Genomic DNA, 14,588 nt, shown 5'->3' on the forward strand with positions numbered 1-14,588 from the left:
GACAGTGAGAATCTTTTTCCACGTATGGAGTCAGCTATTACGAGGGGGCATAGCTTTAAATTAAGGGGGGGTAGATATAGGACTGAAGTTAGGGGTAGGTTCTTCACTCAGCGAGTCGTGAGTTCATGGAATGCCCTGCCAGTAGCAGTGGTGGACTCTCCCTCTTTATGGGCATTTAAGCGGGCATTGGATAGGTATATGGAGGATAGTGGGTTAGTATAGGTTAGGTGGGCTTGGATCGGCGCAACATCGAGGGCCAAAGGGCCTGTACTGCGCTGTATTCTTCTATGTTCTATGTTCTATCCCTTGTTTTCAAAGGGACATGCCTATCCTGCACTATCTTTGAAAGCCTCTCACATATCAAATGTGGACTTCCCTTCAAATAGCTGCTCCTGATCCACATTTTCCAGCACCTGCCGAATATTGATATAATTGGCCTTGGCCCAGGCCCAGTTTAGTACTCTTCCCTTAGGATCACTCTCATCTTTATCTATGAGTATTCTAAAACTTAGAGTTGTGGTCACTATTCCCAAAGAAATCCCCCAATGCAATTTCAACCACCTGGCCTGGCTCATTCCCCAACACCTGGTCAATATAGCCCCTTCCCTTGTCAGACTATTGACATACTACTCTAGAAAACTTTCCTGGATGTTCCTTACAAATTCTGCCCCACCCAGACCTCTGATACTAAGTAAATCCCAGTCAATGTTGGGAAAATTAAAATCTCCCATTACCACCACCCTGTTGCCTCTACATCTTTCCATAATCTGTTTACCTATTTGTTCTTCTACCTCACAGTCACTGTTGGGAGGCCTGTAATACAGCCCCACCAATGTAATTGCATTCTTCTTATTTCTCAACTCCACCCATAACAACTCACTGCTCAAGCCCTCCATAGTGTCATCCTTTAACACAGCCGTGATATCATCCCTGACCAGCAATGCAACTCCTCCCCCCCTTTTTACTTCCCTCCCTGTCTGAAGCATCATTATCCTGGAACATTTAGTTGCCAATCATGCTCTTCATTCAACCAAGACTTTGTAATTGTAATAACGTCATACTCCCAGGTACCAATCCAAGCCCTAAGTTCATCTGCCTTACCCACTATACTCTTTGCATTAAAAGTATGTGCACTTCAGGCCACTTGTTCTTTTGCGTTCATCTGCTTTCTGCCTACTCTTCCCCTTGGTAATGCTAACTGCGTGATCCTTACAGTCTCCAGATTGCACCTCACTGTCTAGTAGTCTTCTCTTCTGGTTCCCAGACTTGTTGGGCTTAAGGGCCTGTTTCCACACTGTAGGGATTCCACAATGTCACTCAACACTGGAGTCACCCAAGGATGCATCCTCAATCCCCTACTGTACTCCGTGTATACCCACAAATTGTGTTGCCAAATTCCAAATGAACAGCATCTACAAGTTTTCTGATGCAACCACCGTAGTGGGACTGATATTGAACAATGACGAGTCAGAATACAGCAGGGAGATAGAGGGCTTGATGGCAAGGTACAATGAGAACAACCTCTCTCTCAACAAAACTAAAGAACTGATCGCTGACTTCAGAAAGAAAAGGGGGGAACGTGCTCCCCATCTACATCAATGGAACTGAGGGCAAGAGGGTGGAGAGCTTCAAGTTCCTTGACGATAAACAATAACTTGTCCTGAACATCCCACGTAGCTTTAATGGTCAACAAGGCACAATGCCTCTTCTTCCTCAGGTGGCTCAAGAAATTTGGCAGGTCCATAAGGACCCTCACCAACTTCCACAAATGCACTATTGAGGGTATACTATCCAGGTGCATTATGGCCTGGTATGGCAACTGCTCTGCTCAGGACTGAAAGAAACTACAGCAGGTGATAGGCAGAACCCAGACAATCATGGAAACCAGCCTTCCATCCATGGATTCCATTTAGAGTCACAGTATCATACAGCATGGAAACAGACCCTTCAATGTAACCAGTCCATGCTGAACATAATCCCAACTGAGCTACTCTCACCTGCTTGCTCCTGGCCCATATCCTCCAAACCTTTCCTATTCATGTACTCATTCAAATATTTATGAAGGATTTAATTGAACCCACATCCACACTTCCTTAGGAAGTTCATTCCACATATGAACCACCCTCTGTATAAAAAATGCCCCTCATGTCTTTTTTAAAAATCTCTCTCCTCTCACCTTAAATATGCAGCGCCTAGTTTTGAAATACCCCATCCTAAGACAAGGACACCTACCATTAACCCTATCTATACCCTTCATTATTTTATAAATTCTATAGAATTTATATATTCTATACGGTTGCCTCTCAACATCCTACGCTCCAGTGAAAAAAATTCCAGTCTATCCAGTCTTTACTTATAACTCAAATCTTTCATACCCAGCAACATCCTACCGATAACATTCCCTGAATTTGTGTTTGCTGATGTATTGACTTCCGAAGTCTGTGTGCGGTAGTGACTTCCATGTGTGAATCTCAACGTGTTGACATGCCAATATATGCAGAGCCTCCCAACAGCTGTTTAGACAGAAAGGTGCTCAGAGTGCAGCAAATAGCATATACAGCCATGCCAGATCCTATAGATTTGGCTGCAACAACACACACACACACACCTGCTGCCACAATCATCAAAGACCCATTGCATCCTGATACTGATCCCCGACAACCTCTTCCATCAGGCAGAAGATACAGAAGTCTGAATACACACAATAGCAGGTTCAGGAACATTTTCTCCCAGGCCATTATTAGACTGATGAATGGACTCTCTAGCCTCAAATAATGCTGATCTCACCTAGTGAATGCCTGTGTAATGTAGCCTGTGCTTGTGTGGGTTTACACAAGGTTTTCTCTGTATCTTAGAACATGTGACAATAAAATAAAATCAAAATTAAAAGATATTCAACTACAGAAAAGGAAACATTGGCAGGGTAAGCGGCTCTTCAACACTTGAAAATTAATGTTGAACATGGAAACAATGAAACTTTTTTTATTGATCGTAATCCATTAACTTTTATCAAAAGTTTAAAAAGACGACAGATTATTCAGCTGGAGATTAGATCTGCAACTGTTTAACATGAGGATTGTACATATTTCTGGGAAAGATAATATAAAAGCCTGTAAGTTTGCTCGCTGAGCTTGAAGGTTTGATTTCAGATGTTTCGTCACCATACGAGGTAACAACATCAGTGACAATCTCCGGTAAAGCGGTGGTGGTATGTCCTGCCTCTATTTATAGGTCTTGGTTTCTTAAGGTGGATGATGTCATTTCCGGTTCTTTTTCCTCAAGGGAAGGTAGGACACCCACCTTAAGAAATCAAGATTTATAAATAGAGAGGCAGGACATACCACCAGCGCTTCACTGGAGACTCTCACTGATGATGTTACCTAGTATGATTACGAAACATCTGAAAATAAACCTTCAAGCTCAGCGAGAAAACTTACTTATCATTAATCTGAGCTACAAATCTTCTCAAACATCGCTAACAAAATATAACTGCTGACAGTTTATCCCAAATGTAAAATGTTGTGAATTTAAGGTAAGCAAGATAAGCATGATAAGCAAGTTGAAGGGTGATTAGGAATATGATTGGAGTGAGAATGATGGACTGTGAATTTATGTCTTGTTTGTCATTTATTATTATTAATCTTGCCATGAAATGCATTTTTTATGTTTTCACGTTTTGAGGGTGGAGGCAAGTTAGATCAAAAGGTTCTACAGACTTTTTGACAACAGGAGAGAGCACTATACTTAACCAGATAGCCGATGGTGACTATTAATGAGATGAATACTTGGGAACTGGCATTCGTAAGCCAGGGAGAGACATTACATTCCAGCAGATGACAGACATGAATGCTAACTGGGATGGACAACGGGAATTATTTTACAACCTGACAGCAGCTTCTAGTACTATCTTCTGGAGAAACTGTCACCAGTCTAGTTTACTGGACCACCTCCTCAGCTAAACTACTGCCAGAAAGGCATTAAACTCTCCCAGTCTTCAAAAAGACTGAAAAAGATGGATGCGCAAAGGAAGCCTAGACAAGGGGATCAGAAAATGTTTACAGGATAGTTTCTTAGACCAGCATGTTCTGGACAGCAGACTATATCACAATGAAAAGGGAGATGATGCTGCAGTGGTGATGCCACTGAACTAGTAATCAAGCAGCCTGGAGACATGGATTCAAATCTCACCATGGCAAGTGACGAAAAAATTCAACAAAAGGCTGGTTGAATGGCAATTGTGTAATCACTGCTGGAAATGTGTTGCTGGAAAAGCACAGCAGGTCAGGCAGCATCCAGGGAACAGGAGAATCGACGTTTCGGGCATAAGCCCTTCTTCAGGAATGAGGAAAGTTTGTCCAGCAGGCTAAGATAAAAGGTAGGGAGGAGGGACTTGGGGGAGGGGCGTCAGAAATGTGATAGGTGGAAAGAGGTCAAGGTGAGGGTGAAAGGTCAGACTGGGGTGGGGGCGGAGAGGTCGGGAAGAAGATTGCAGGTTAGGAAGGCGGTGCTGAATTCGATGGATTTGACTGAGACAAGGTGGGGGGAGGGGAAATGAGGAAACTGGTGAAACCCGAGTTCATCCCTTGTGGTTGGAGGATTCCTAGGCGGAAGATGAGGGTGAGGACCAGTGGGGTTCTGTCCTGGTGAGGACCAGTGGGGTTCTGTCCTGGTGAGGACCAGTGGGGTTCTGTCCTGGTGAGGACCAGTGGGGTTCTGTCCTGGTGAGGACCAGTGGGGTTCTGTCCTGGTGAGGACCAGTGGGGTTCTGTCCTGGTGAGGACCAGTGGGGTTCTGTCCTGGTGAGGACCAGTGGGGTTCTGTCCTGGTGAGGACCAGTGGGGTTCTGTCCTGGTGAGGACCAGTGGGGTTCTGTCCTGGTGAGGACCAGTGGGGTTCTGTCCTGGTGAGGACCAGTGGGGTTCTGTCCTGGTGAGGACCAGTGGGGTTCTGTCCTGGTGAGGACCAGTGGGGTTCTGTCCTGGTGGCGGTTGGAGGGGCGGGGCTCAAGGGCAGAGGAGCGGGAAGTGGAAGAGATGCGGTGGAAGGCATCGTCGACCACGTCGGGGGGGAAATTGCGGTCCTTGAAGAAGGAGGCCATTTGGGTTGTGCGTTTTTGGAACTGGTCCAATTGTGTAATCACTGCCAAGTGAATGGTGGTGGACAATTAAACAACTCACTGGAGGAGGAGGAGGAAGCTCCACAAATATCCCCATACTCAATGATGGAAGAGCCCAGCACATCAGTGCAAAAGATAAGGTTGAAGCTTTCACAGCAGTCTTCAGTCAGAAGTGCCAAGTGGATGATCAACCTCAGTGCCCTCCAGTGATCCCTAACATCCAGGTATCAGTCTTCAGCCAATTCGATTCACTCCGCGTGATGTCAAGAAACGGCTGGAAGCTACGGGCCCTGACAACATTCTGGCAGAGTACTTAAGACTTGTGTTCCCAAACCTGTCCTTCCCCTAGCCAAGCTGTTCCCAGTACAGTTACAATACTGGTATCTACCCAGCAATGTGGAAAATTGCCCAAGCACGTCCTGTATTTAAAAAGCAGGACAAATCCAACATGGCCAATTACCACACCATCAGTCTACTCTCCATCATCAGTAAAGTGATGGAAGGCTTCATCAACAGTGCTATCAAGCAGCACCTGCTCAGCAATAACCTGCTCAGCGACGCCCAGCTTGGGTTCCTCCAGGGCCACTCAGCTCTGGACCTCATTACACCCTTGGTTCAAACGTGGACAAAAGAGTTGAATTCCAGAGGTGAGGTGAGTGCAACAGTCCTTGACAACGTTTCGTCCCCTGTCTAGGTGACATCCTCAGTGCTTGGGAGCCTCCTGCATTCGATCGATTGCGGTATCAAGAAACTCTAGTTGATAAAATGTGGAGCTGGAAAAGCACAGCAGGTCTAGCAGAGAAGCAGGAGAGTCAATGTTTTGGGCAGGATCCTTCAGCAGGACTGGGGAGTGGAAAGGAGCTGAAAAATAAGTAGAGGGAGGGGTTTGGGACTGGAGGTAAGGTGGATGAGATTGTGACAGGTGAATGCAGGTAGGAGGTGATTGTGATTGGTCAGTGGGAAGGGTGGAGCAGACAGGTGGAAGATGGACAGGTTAGTCAGGTTAAGGGAACGGGGCGGAGAGGGAGGGCTGGACCTGGGATGAGGTGGGGGTGGGGACATTTGGAAGCGGGTGAATTCTATGTTGAGGCCATAATGTTATAAGCTCCTGAGGTGGAAGAGGAGGGTTCTTTTTAGATTAGATTCCCTACGTTGTTGTGGTTCTGTTCGCCGAGCTGGAAATTTTTGTTGCAAACATTTCGTCCCCTGTCTAGGTGACATCCTCAGTGCTTGGGAGCCTCCTGTGAAGCGCTTCTGTGGTGTTTCCTCTGGCATTTATAGTGGCCTGTCCCTGCCGCTTCCGGTTGTCAGTTTCACCTGTCCGCTGTTGTGGCCGGTATATTGGGTCCAGGTCGATGTGTTTGTTGATGGAGTTTGTGGATGAGTGCCATGCTTCTAGGAATTCCCTGGCTATTCTTTGTTTGGCTTGCCCTATAGTGGTAGTGTTGTCCCAGTCGAATTCATGTTGCTTGTCGTCTGTGTGTGTGGCTACTAAGGATAGCTGGTCATGGCGTTTTGTGGCTAGTTGATGTTCATGGATGCGGATCGTTAGCTGTCTTCCTGTTTGTCCTAGATAGTGTTTTGTGCAGTCCTTGCATGGGATTTTGTACACTACATTAGTTTTGCTACACTACATTGTAAACTAATGTAGTGTACAAAATCCCATGCAAGGACTGCACAAAACACTATATAGGACAAACAGGAAGACAGCTAACGATCCGCATCCACTACAGTGGACAGCTGAAACTGACAACCGGAAGTGGCAGGGACAGGCCACTATAAATGCCGGAGGAAACACCACAGAAGCGCTTCACAGGAGGCTCCCAAGCACTGAGGATGTCACCTAGACAGGGGACGAAACGTTTGCAACAAAAATTTCCAGCTCGGCGAACAGAACCACAACAACGAGCACCCGAGCTACAAATCTTCACCCAAACTTAGATTCCCTAAAGTATGGAAACAGGCCCTTCGGCCCAACAAATCCACACCGACCATCCAAAGAGTAACCCAACCAGACCCATTCCCCTACACTATATTTACCCCTGATTAATGCACCTAACACTATGGGCAATTTAGCATGACCAATTCAGCTGACCTGTACATCTTTGGATTGTGGGAGGAAACTGGAGCACCTGGAGGAAAGCCACGTAGACAGGGGGAGAATGTCTGTGTGGAGTTTGCACAGTCACCCATGATGGGAATCAAACCCAGGTCCCTGGCGTTGTGAGACAGCAGTCCTAACCACTGAGCCACCCTTCTTCCTCCAGTTTGCGTGTAGCCTTACTGTGACGGCGGAGGAGGCCCAGGATGGACATGTCACTGAGAGAGTGGGTGGGAGAGTTGAAATGGCTGGGAACCGGGAGGTGGTGTTCTTTGGAGCGTGCGGATCATAGATGTTCTTTGAACCGGTCCTGGAGCTTGTGCTTGAGTTCTTACAGAACTGGAATCAATGGATATCAGGGGACAAACTCTCCGGTGGTTGAATTCATACCTGACACATGATAAGATGATTGTGGTTGTTGGAGATCAGTCACCTCAATTCCAGCTGCTTCAGCTATGACCTTCCCTCCATCAGAAGATCGAAAATGCGGATGTTCGCCGATGATTGCATAATGTTCAGCCCCATTCATGACTTCTCAGATACTGAATCTGTCCATGTTCAAATGCAACAAGATCTGGACAATATCCAGGCTTGGGGTGACAAGTGGCAAGTAACATTTGCACCACACAAATGCCAGACTATGACCATCTTGAAGAAGAGACAATTTAACCACCACTCCATGGCATTCAACAGTATCACCATCACTGAAACCATTACTATCAACATTTTTGGATTAGTGGTGCTGGAAGAGCACAGCAGTTCAGGCAGCATCCGAAGAGCACCATTACTGTCAACATCCTGGGGGTAATCAGTGATCAGAAACTCAACTGGACTCACTATGTAAACACAGTGGCTATAAGAGCAGGTCAGAAGCTAGGAATACTGTGGCAAGTAACTCACTTCCTGACTCCTCAAAGCCTGTCCATCATCCACAAGGCACAAATCAGGACTATGATAGAATACTCCCTACTTGCCTGGATAAGTACAGACTGAACAACACTCAAGAAGCCTGACACCATCCAGGACAAAGCAAGCCGCTTGATTGGCACTACATCCACTCCCTCCACTGCTCAGTAGCGGCAGTGTATTAGCTACAAGAGATACACTGTAGAAATTCATCAAAGATCCGCAGACAGCACTTCACAATCCCACGAACGTTTCCATCTAGAAGGATAAGGGCAGCATTCACGTAGGAACACCACGACCTCAAGTTCCCCATTGCTAACCACTGAGCTACTGTACCTTCACTGTCACTGGGTCAAAATCCTGGAATTCCTTCCCTAGTGGCATTGTGGAGAAGAAAGTGAGGACTGCAGATGCTGGAGGTCATAGTCGAAAAGTGTGGCGCTGGAAAAGCACAGTAGGTCAAGCAGCATCCAAGGAGCAGGAGAGTCAACGTTTTAGGCATAAGCCCTTCATCAGAAATAGCATTGTGGGTCAACCCACAATAGATGGACTGCAGCGGTTCAAGAAGGCAGCACCCAGGCTCCTACCTTACCTCTGTAACCCCACACCTACCATGATGAATCGACCTAACCTACAGGTCCCTGGACTCTATGGACAATCCACCTAACCTGCACATCTTTGGACTGTGGCAGGAAAACCATGCAGACACAGGAAGAAAGTGCAAACTCCACAACAGTCAGTCACCTAAGGTTGGAATTGAACTGGCCCCTGGCACTGTGAGGCAGCAGTGCTAACCACTGAGTCACCAAGCTACTGTACCCAGCTGCAGCTACTGGTGAATCACATTTCAGAACTAGAGCTCTGGGTGCATTTACTGAGGAGCATCTGCAATATTGAACATGTTGTGGATTGCACAGTGGGATGATGACACTGCAGGTGAAGACAGGACAGGGAAATGGCATGGGTGACCACCAAGCAGAGTAGAGGAAGACAGGTAGTGCAGCAGTCCTTGGTGGCTGTTTTTGATACTACTGGGTGGGATGACTGTGTAGGGAAAAGCAATGGCAGCCAACTTCATGGCATTATGAGTAAATCTGCTGCACAAAAAAGGAAGAAGCATAGCAGGCTTTAGTGATTAGAAATTCTACTGTAAATCAGACAGACATTCCTGTGATAGCAAGACAGACTCCAGGATGGTATCTCTTTTCTCTGGTGACAGCGTTAGTGTTGTAACTGAACCATTGCAGGATATTCTAAAGGGTGAGAAAAACAGACAGAGATTGTGATACATATTGGTACTAGTGATATAGATTGAGAAAGAGATGAAGTCCTACAATTTAGAATTTAGGAAGCGAGGAAATAGTTAAGAACAAGAGCCAAAAGTCATAATCTCTGAATTACATCCAGTGCAGATGCTAGTGAGTATTGAAATATGTGGTTAGTCCAGATGAATATGTGGCTGGAAAGGTAGTGCAGGAGGAAGGGTTTTACATTTCTTGAACAATGGGATCATTTTTGGGGCTGGTGGTAGCTATATAAGGTTGCATCTAAACTGGAAAAGGAACAGCATCCTTGTAGAGAGGTCTGTTGCTGCTGTTGGGAAGTGATTAAACTAATTTGGCAGGTGAGTGAGATCCAGATAGGAGTATCAGCATTGGGGAAGGTGACTGTGTAGGGGAAAGCAAATGGCAGCCAAGTTCACGGCACTATGGGTGGATCTATGGCACAAGAGGGGAGGAAGATTAGAAGAGACAGGCAAGGGGGTCAAGCAAACACAAAGGCTATAGGTCAACCAAGGTATAAGGGATTTTAGCCAAGTTGGATGGTGCAAGTTTTAATGCAAAAAAGGCAGGTGAGTTGAAGACAAAAATTAAAATATTGTATGATGTAACTGCTGTCATTGAGATATGATCAAGAGGGGTCTGAGATTGGCAGCTCAATATTACAGGCGAGAAGGAGGAAAGACAGCAGTGGGTGTTACTATTCGAGAGAAAGTGACTGGTCAGGATGAACGCCCCAGCCATGCACTCAGATCCCGAGTGGACCAGCTGGCAGGAGTAGTTCCTGATATCTTTAACTTCTTACTACGGGCAGCACAGTGGCTCAGAGCTTAGCATTGTTGCCTCAGTGCCAGGGACCTTGCCTCAATTCCAGGCTTGGGTGACTGTCTATTTGGATTTTGCACATTCTGGTGAATGTGTGTTTTTCCTCCAGGTGCTCCAGCTTCCTCCTCACAGTCCAAAGATGTGCAGATTGGGTGAATTGGTACTGGGAGATGTGAGTTCCAGGGACAGCCTACTAAATTGCCTTGATCCTTTGCAATTTGCAAAAGGTTTGTGGCAGATGCTATCTCCCTGACTCTACATTTATCCCTGAAACATCTGGAGAACAAGGATACCTTGATCAGGCTCCTATTAATTCACTAAAGCTCTGCCTTCATCACCATAATTCCAAACAATTTCTCAGCCATACTAGGGAAATTTAAACAATCCTTAGATAAGCACATGGATGATTTTGGGGTAGTGTAGGGGGAACGAGCTGAGAATAGTTCACAGGTCAGTGCAACATCGAGGGCCGAAGGGCCTGTTCTGCGCTGTATTGTTCTATGTTCTAAACTCATCTCCAAACTCTGAGACCTAGGTCTTTGCTCCCTCCTGTGATTGGGTCCTCGACTTCCTGACCCATATACCGCAATCAGTAAGAATAGGCAACACCACCACCTTCACGATAATCTTCAACACTCGTGCCCTGCAAGACTGTGTACTCAGCCCCAGACTATACTCCTTATTCACTCACGACCGTGGTTGAATTCCAATTCAACTCCATTTACAAATTTGTTTGTAGGTCAGATCTTAAATGATGACAAAGATTGAGTGCTTAATGGCATGGTGTGAAGACAACAATCTCTCTATCAATGTTAGCACAATGAAGGAGCTGGTCATTGATTTCAGGAAGCGGTGTAAAGGGCACAACCTTGTCTGCAAAATTAGTGCTAAGGTGGAGATGGTCAACAATATCAAGTTCCTGGGAATAATGATCACCAACAATCTGTCCTGATCCACACACATCGACACGATGGTCAAGAAAGCAGAACACCTCTGCTTCTTCAGTAGGCTAAGGAAATTTGCATGTCAACAAAAACTCTTACCAATTTTGATGAATGCACCATAGAAAGCAACCTAGATGGATGCATCACTGCAGTTCAAGACTGCAAGAAACTACAAAAAGTCACAAACACAGCCTAATCCATCATGCAAACCATGCTTCCTTTCACTGACTCCATCTATATTTTCTGCTGCCTCATGAAAGCAACCAACATAAATCAAAGACCCTTCCCATCCCAATTATACTCTCTCCCATCCTCTTCGGTCAGGCAGAAGATATAAAAATTTGAATACACATACAAAAGAAGAACACCTTCTTCCCTGCTATTGTCAGACTTTTGAAAGGAGCTCTCAAATGTTAATATTGATCTCTCTCCGCACATTCTCTGTAGGGGCAACACTATATTCTGCACTATTTTCTGCTACTCTGATGCACTTTGTATGGTATGACCTGCCTGTATTACACGCAAAACAATACTTTTGACTGTATCTCAGTACATGTGATAACAATAGATCAAATATTGATCTAATAATCAGAAGATGAATTATGGAAGTAAGAAAGGATGATATTTTAGAAGGCTCCTCAAATAAAGTCATATGGGCAGAATTTAAATACCAAAAAAGAGCAATAACATTGTTGGGAGTGCACTATACAGAGCAGCCTTGATTATCTGACCGCCCCGGGCGGGGGGTATTTTGTTTAGATAATTTAATGTTCAGATAATTAAATGCCGGATAACACAGTTTAGTCAAGCATCGGGACCTTGCGATCTTGTCCAGATAATCTGAAATTTGGATAATCAAATGCCAGATAATGGAGGTTCCACTGTAAACCCTAATGGTTACAGAGAAACAGAATAACAGATATGTAAGAAGATTTCAGAGAAATGTAAAAGTAATAAGATTGTGATAATAGGGATTTCAACTTCTTCAATATGAATTGGGGTAGTCATAGAGTGAAAAGGTAAAAGTAGTTGAACCCTTAAAATGCATCCACAAAAGCTTTTTAAGCCAGTATGCAGAAGGCCCTAGAAAAGAGCATAGTCCTGGATTTAATTTGAAGTAATGAAGTCACAAAATTAAGTGAAGTATCAGAGGGGTAGAATTTTATAGTCAGCATTATAACTCTATTATTTTCAAGACTGTTATGGAAAAGATCCTGGAATGGCCTGGAATCAAAGTTAAATCTGGGCATTGGTGGGCAGGGGTTTGGGATGTCTGATTTTAATAAGATCATGTATGATTCGGCCAGAGTTGATTGGGAGCAAATAAGACCATAAGACAGAAGAGTGGAAGTAAGGCCATTCATTCTATCAAGTCCACTCTTCCATTCAATCAAGGCTGATTGGAACTTCAGTGCCACTTACCTGCAATGTCCCTGGACTAGTACTCCCAGATCCCTTTGTATTTTGGCTTTATGAATTTTCTCACCATTTAAAAAAAATAGTCCATGCCTGTATTCTTTTTACCAAAGTGAAAGACCTCGCACTTGCTCACATTGAATTTCATCAGCGATTCCTTAGACACTCTCCTAAACCTTTCTGCAGCTTCCCCACTTCCTCAGAACTACCAGCCTGCCTAATATTGTATCATCAGCAAACTTCGCCAGAATGCCCCCAGTCCCTTCATCCAGATCATTAATATATAGAGTGAACAGCTTCGGCCCCAACACTGAACCTTGCAGGACACCACTTGTCACTAGCTGCCATTCTGAAAAAGAACCTTTTGTTCCCAACTCTCTGCCTTCTGACAGACAGTCAATCCATGCCAGTGGCTCACCTTGAAGACCAGCAGCCTCCCGTGAGGCACCTTATCAAAGGCGTTTTAGAAGTCTAGGTAGCTAACATCCGCTGGGTTTCTCTGGGCTAACCTACTTGATACCTCTTTAAAGAATTCTGACAGGTTTGTCAGGCACGACCTCCCCTTACTAAATTCTAGAATTTTACCTACAATTGAGGTTAGACTAATCGGCCTATAGCTTTCCATCTTTTGCCTGGATCTTTTCTTGAACAAGGGGGTTACAACAGCGATTTTACAATCATCTGGAACTTTCCCTGACTCCAGTGATTTTTGAAAGATTACAACCAATGCCTCAGCTATTTCTTCAGCCACGTCCCTCAGAACTCTAGGATGTAGTCTGTTAGGGCCAGGAGATTTATCAACTTTTAGACTTTTCAGATTTTCTAGCACTTTCTCTTTTGTTATGGCTACCATACTCAACTTTGTCCCTTGACTTTCCTTAATTGTTGGGATATTACTCATGTCTTCCACTGAGAAGACTGACACAAAGTATTTATTCAGTTCTTCTGCTATTTCCTTATCTCCCATCACTAGCCTTCCCGCATCAATTTGGAGCGACCCCAATTTCTACTTTTTCCTCATTTGTTTCTTATGTATTGAAAGAAACTTTTACTATCATTTCTAATATTATTGGCTAGCTTACTTTCATATTTGATCCTCTCCTTCCTTATTTCTCTCTGTTATCCTCTGCTTGTTTTTGTAATCTTCCCAATCTTCTGAATTCTCAGTGCTCTTGGCAACTTTATATGCTCTCTCTTTTTCTATGATACATTTTCTGACTTCCTTTGTCAGCTATGGCTGTCTAATCCACCACCCTCCCACCCCAGATAATCTTTCTTTTCTTTGGGGTGAACCTCTATACAGTGTCCTCCATTATACCCAGAAACCCTTGCCATTGTTGCTCTACTGTCTTTCCTATTAGGCTCTGCTTCCAGTCGATTTTCGTCAATTCCTTTCTCATGCCCTTGTAATGGCCTTTATTTAACTGTAACACCATTACATCCAATTTTGCCTTCACTCTTTCAAACTGCAGGCTGAAATCTACCATATTATGATTGCTGCCTCCTAAATGTTCCCTTAAGTTAAAATCTTTTATCAAGTCTGGCTCATCACAAGCTGTTCCAGAATAGCCTGCTCCCTTGTGGGCTCCATCACAAGCTGTTCCAAAAAGCCATCCTGTAAGCATTCCATGAATTCCCTTTTTTTGGATCCACTGGCAACATTACTTGCCCAGTTCATTTGCATATTGAAGTCCCCCATGATCACAGTGACCTTGCCCTTCTGACATCTTGCACCTGGTACAACTTGCGTCCTGGTCCTGGCCACTGCTAGGAGGTCTGTACATAACTCCACATCATCTGACCCTATGTCATTCAGTGCCATAGATTTAGTCTCATTCTTAACTAACAAGGCAACCCCAGCCCCTCTGCCCACTTTCCTGTCTTTTCAATAAATTGTAAATCCTTAGATGTTTAACTGCCAGTCCTGAACCCCCTGCAACCATGTCTCTGTGATGCTTACCACATCATAATCATTCACAATGATTTGTGCTGTTAATTCA

The 14,588-nt window shown here is 44.7% G+C and overlaps 1 protein-coding gene across 1 annotated transcript in view; it reads right to left on the reverse strand.

The window, feature by feature from the left end:
- The window catches only part of LOC122540179 (dynein axonemal heavy chain 8-like), a 1,249,383-nt gene that overhangs the window by 771,478 nt on the left and 463,317 nt on the right, over positions 1 to 14,588 (reverse strand). The gene's annotated exons all lie outside the window — the stretch shown is intronic.

This window comes from Chiloscyllium plagiosum, chromosome 3, assembly GCF_004010195.1.
Source record: "Chiloscyllium plagiosum isolate BGI_BamShark_2017 chromosome 3, ASM401019v2, whole genome shotgun sequence".
Taxonomy (NCBI): Eukaryota; Metazoa; Chordata; class Chondrichthyes; order Orectolobiformes; family Hemiscylliidae; genus Chiloscyllium; species Chiloscyllium plagiosum.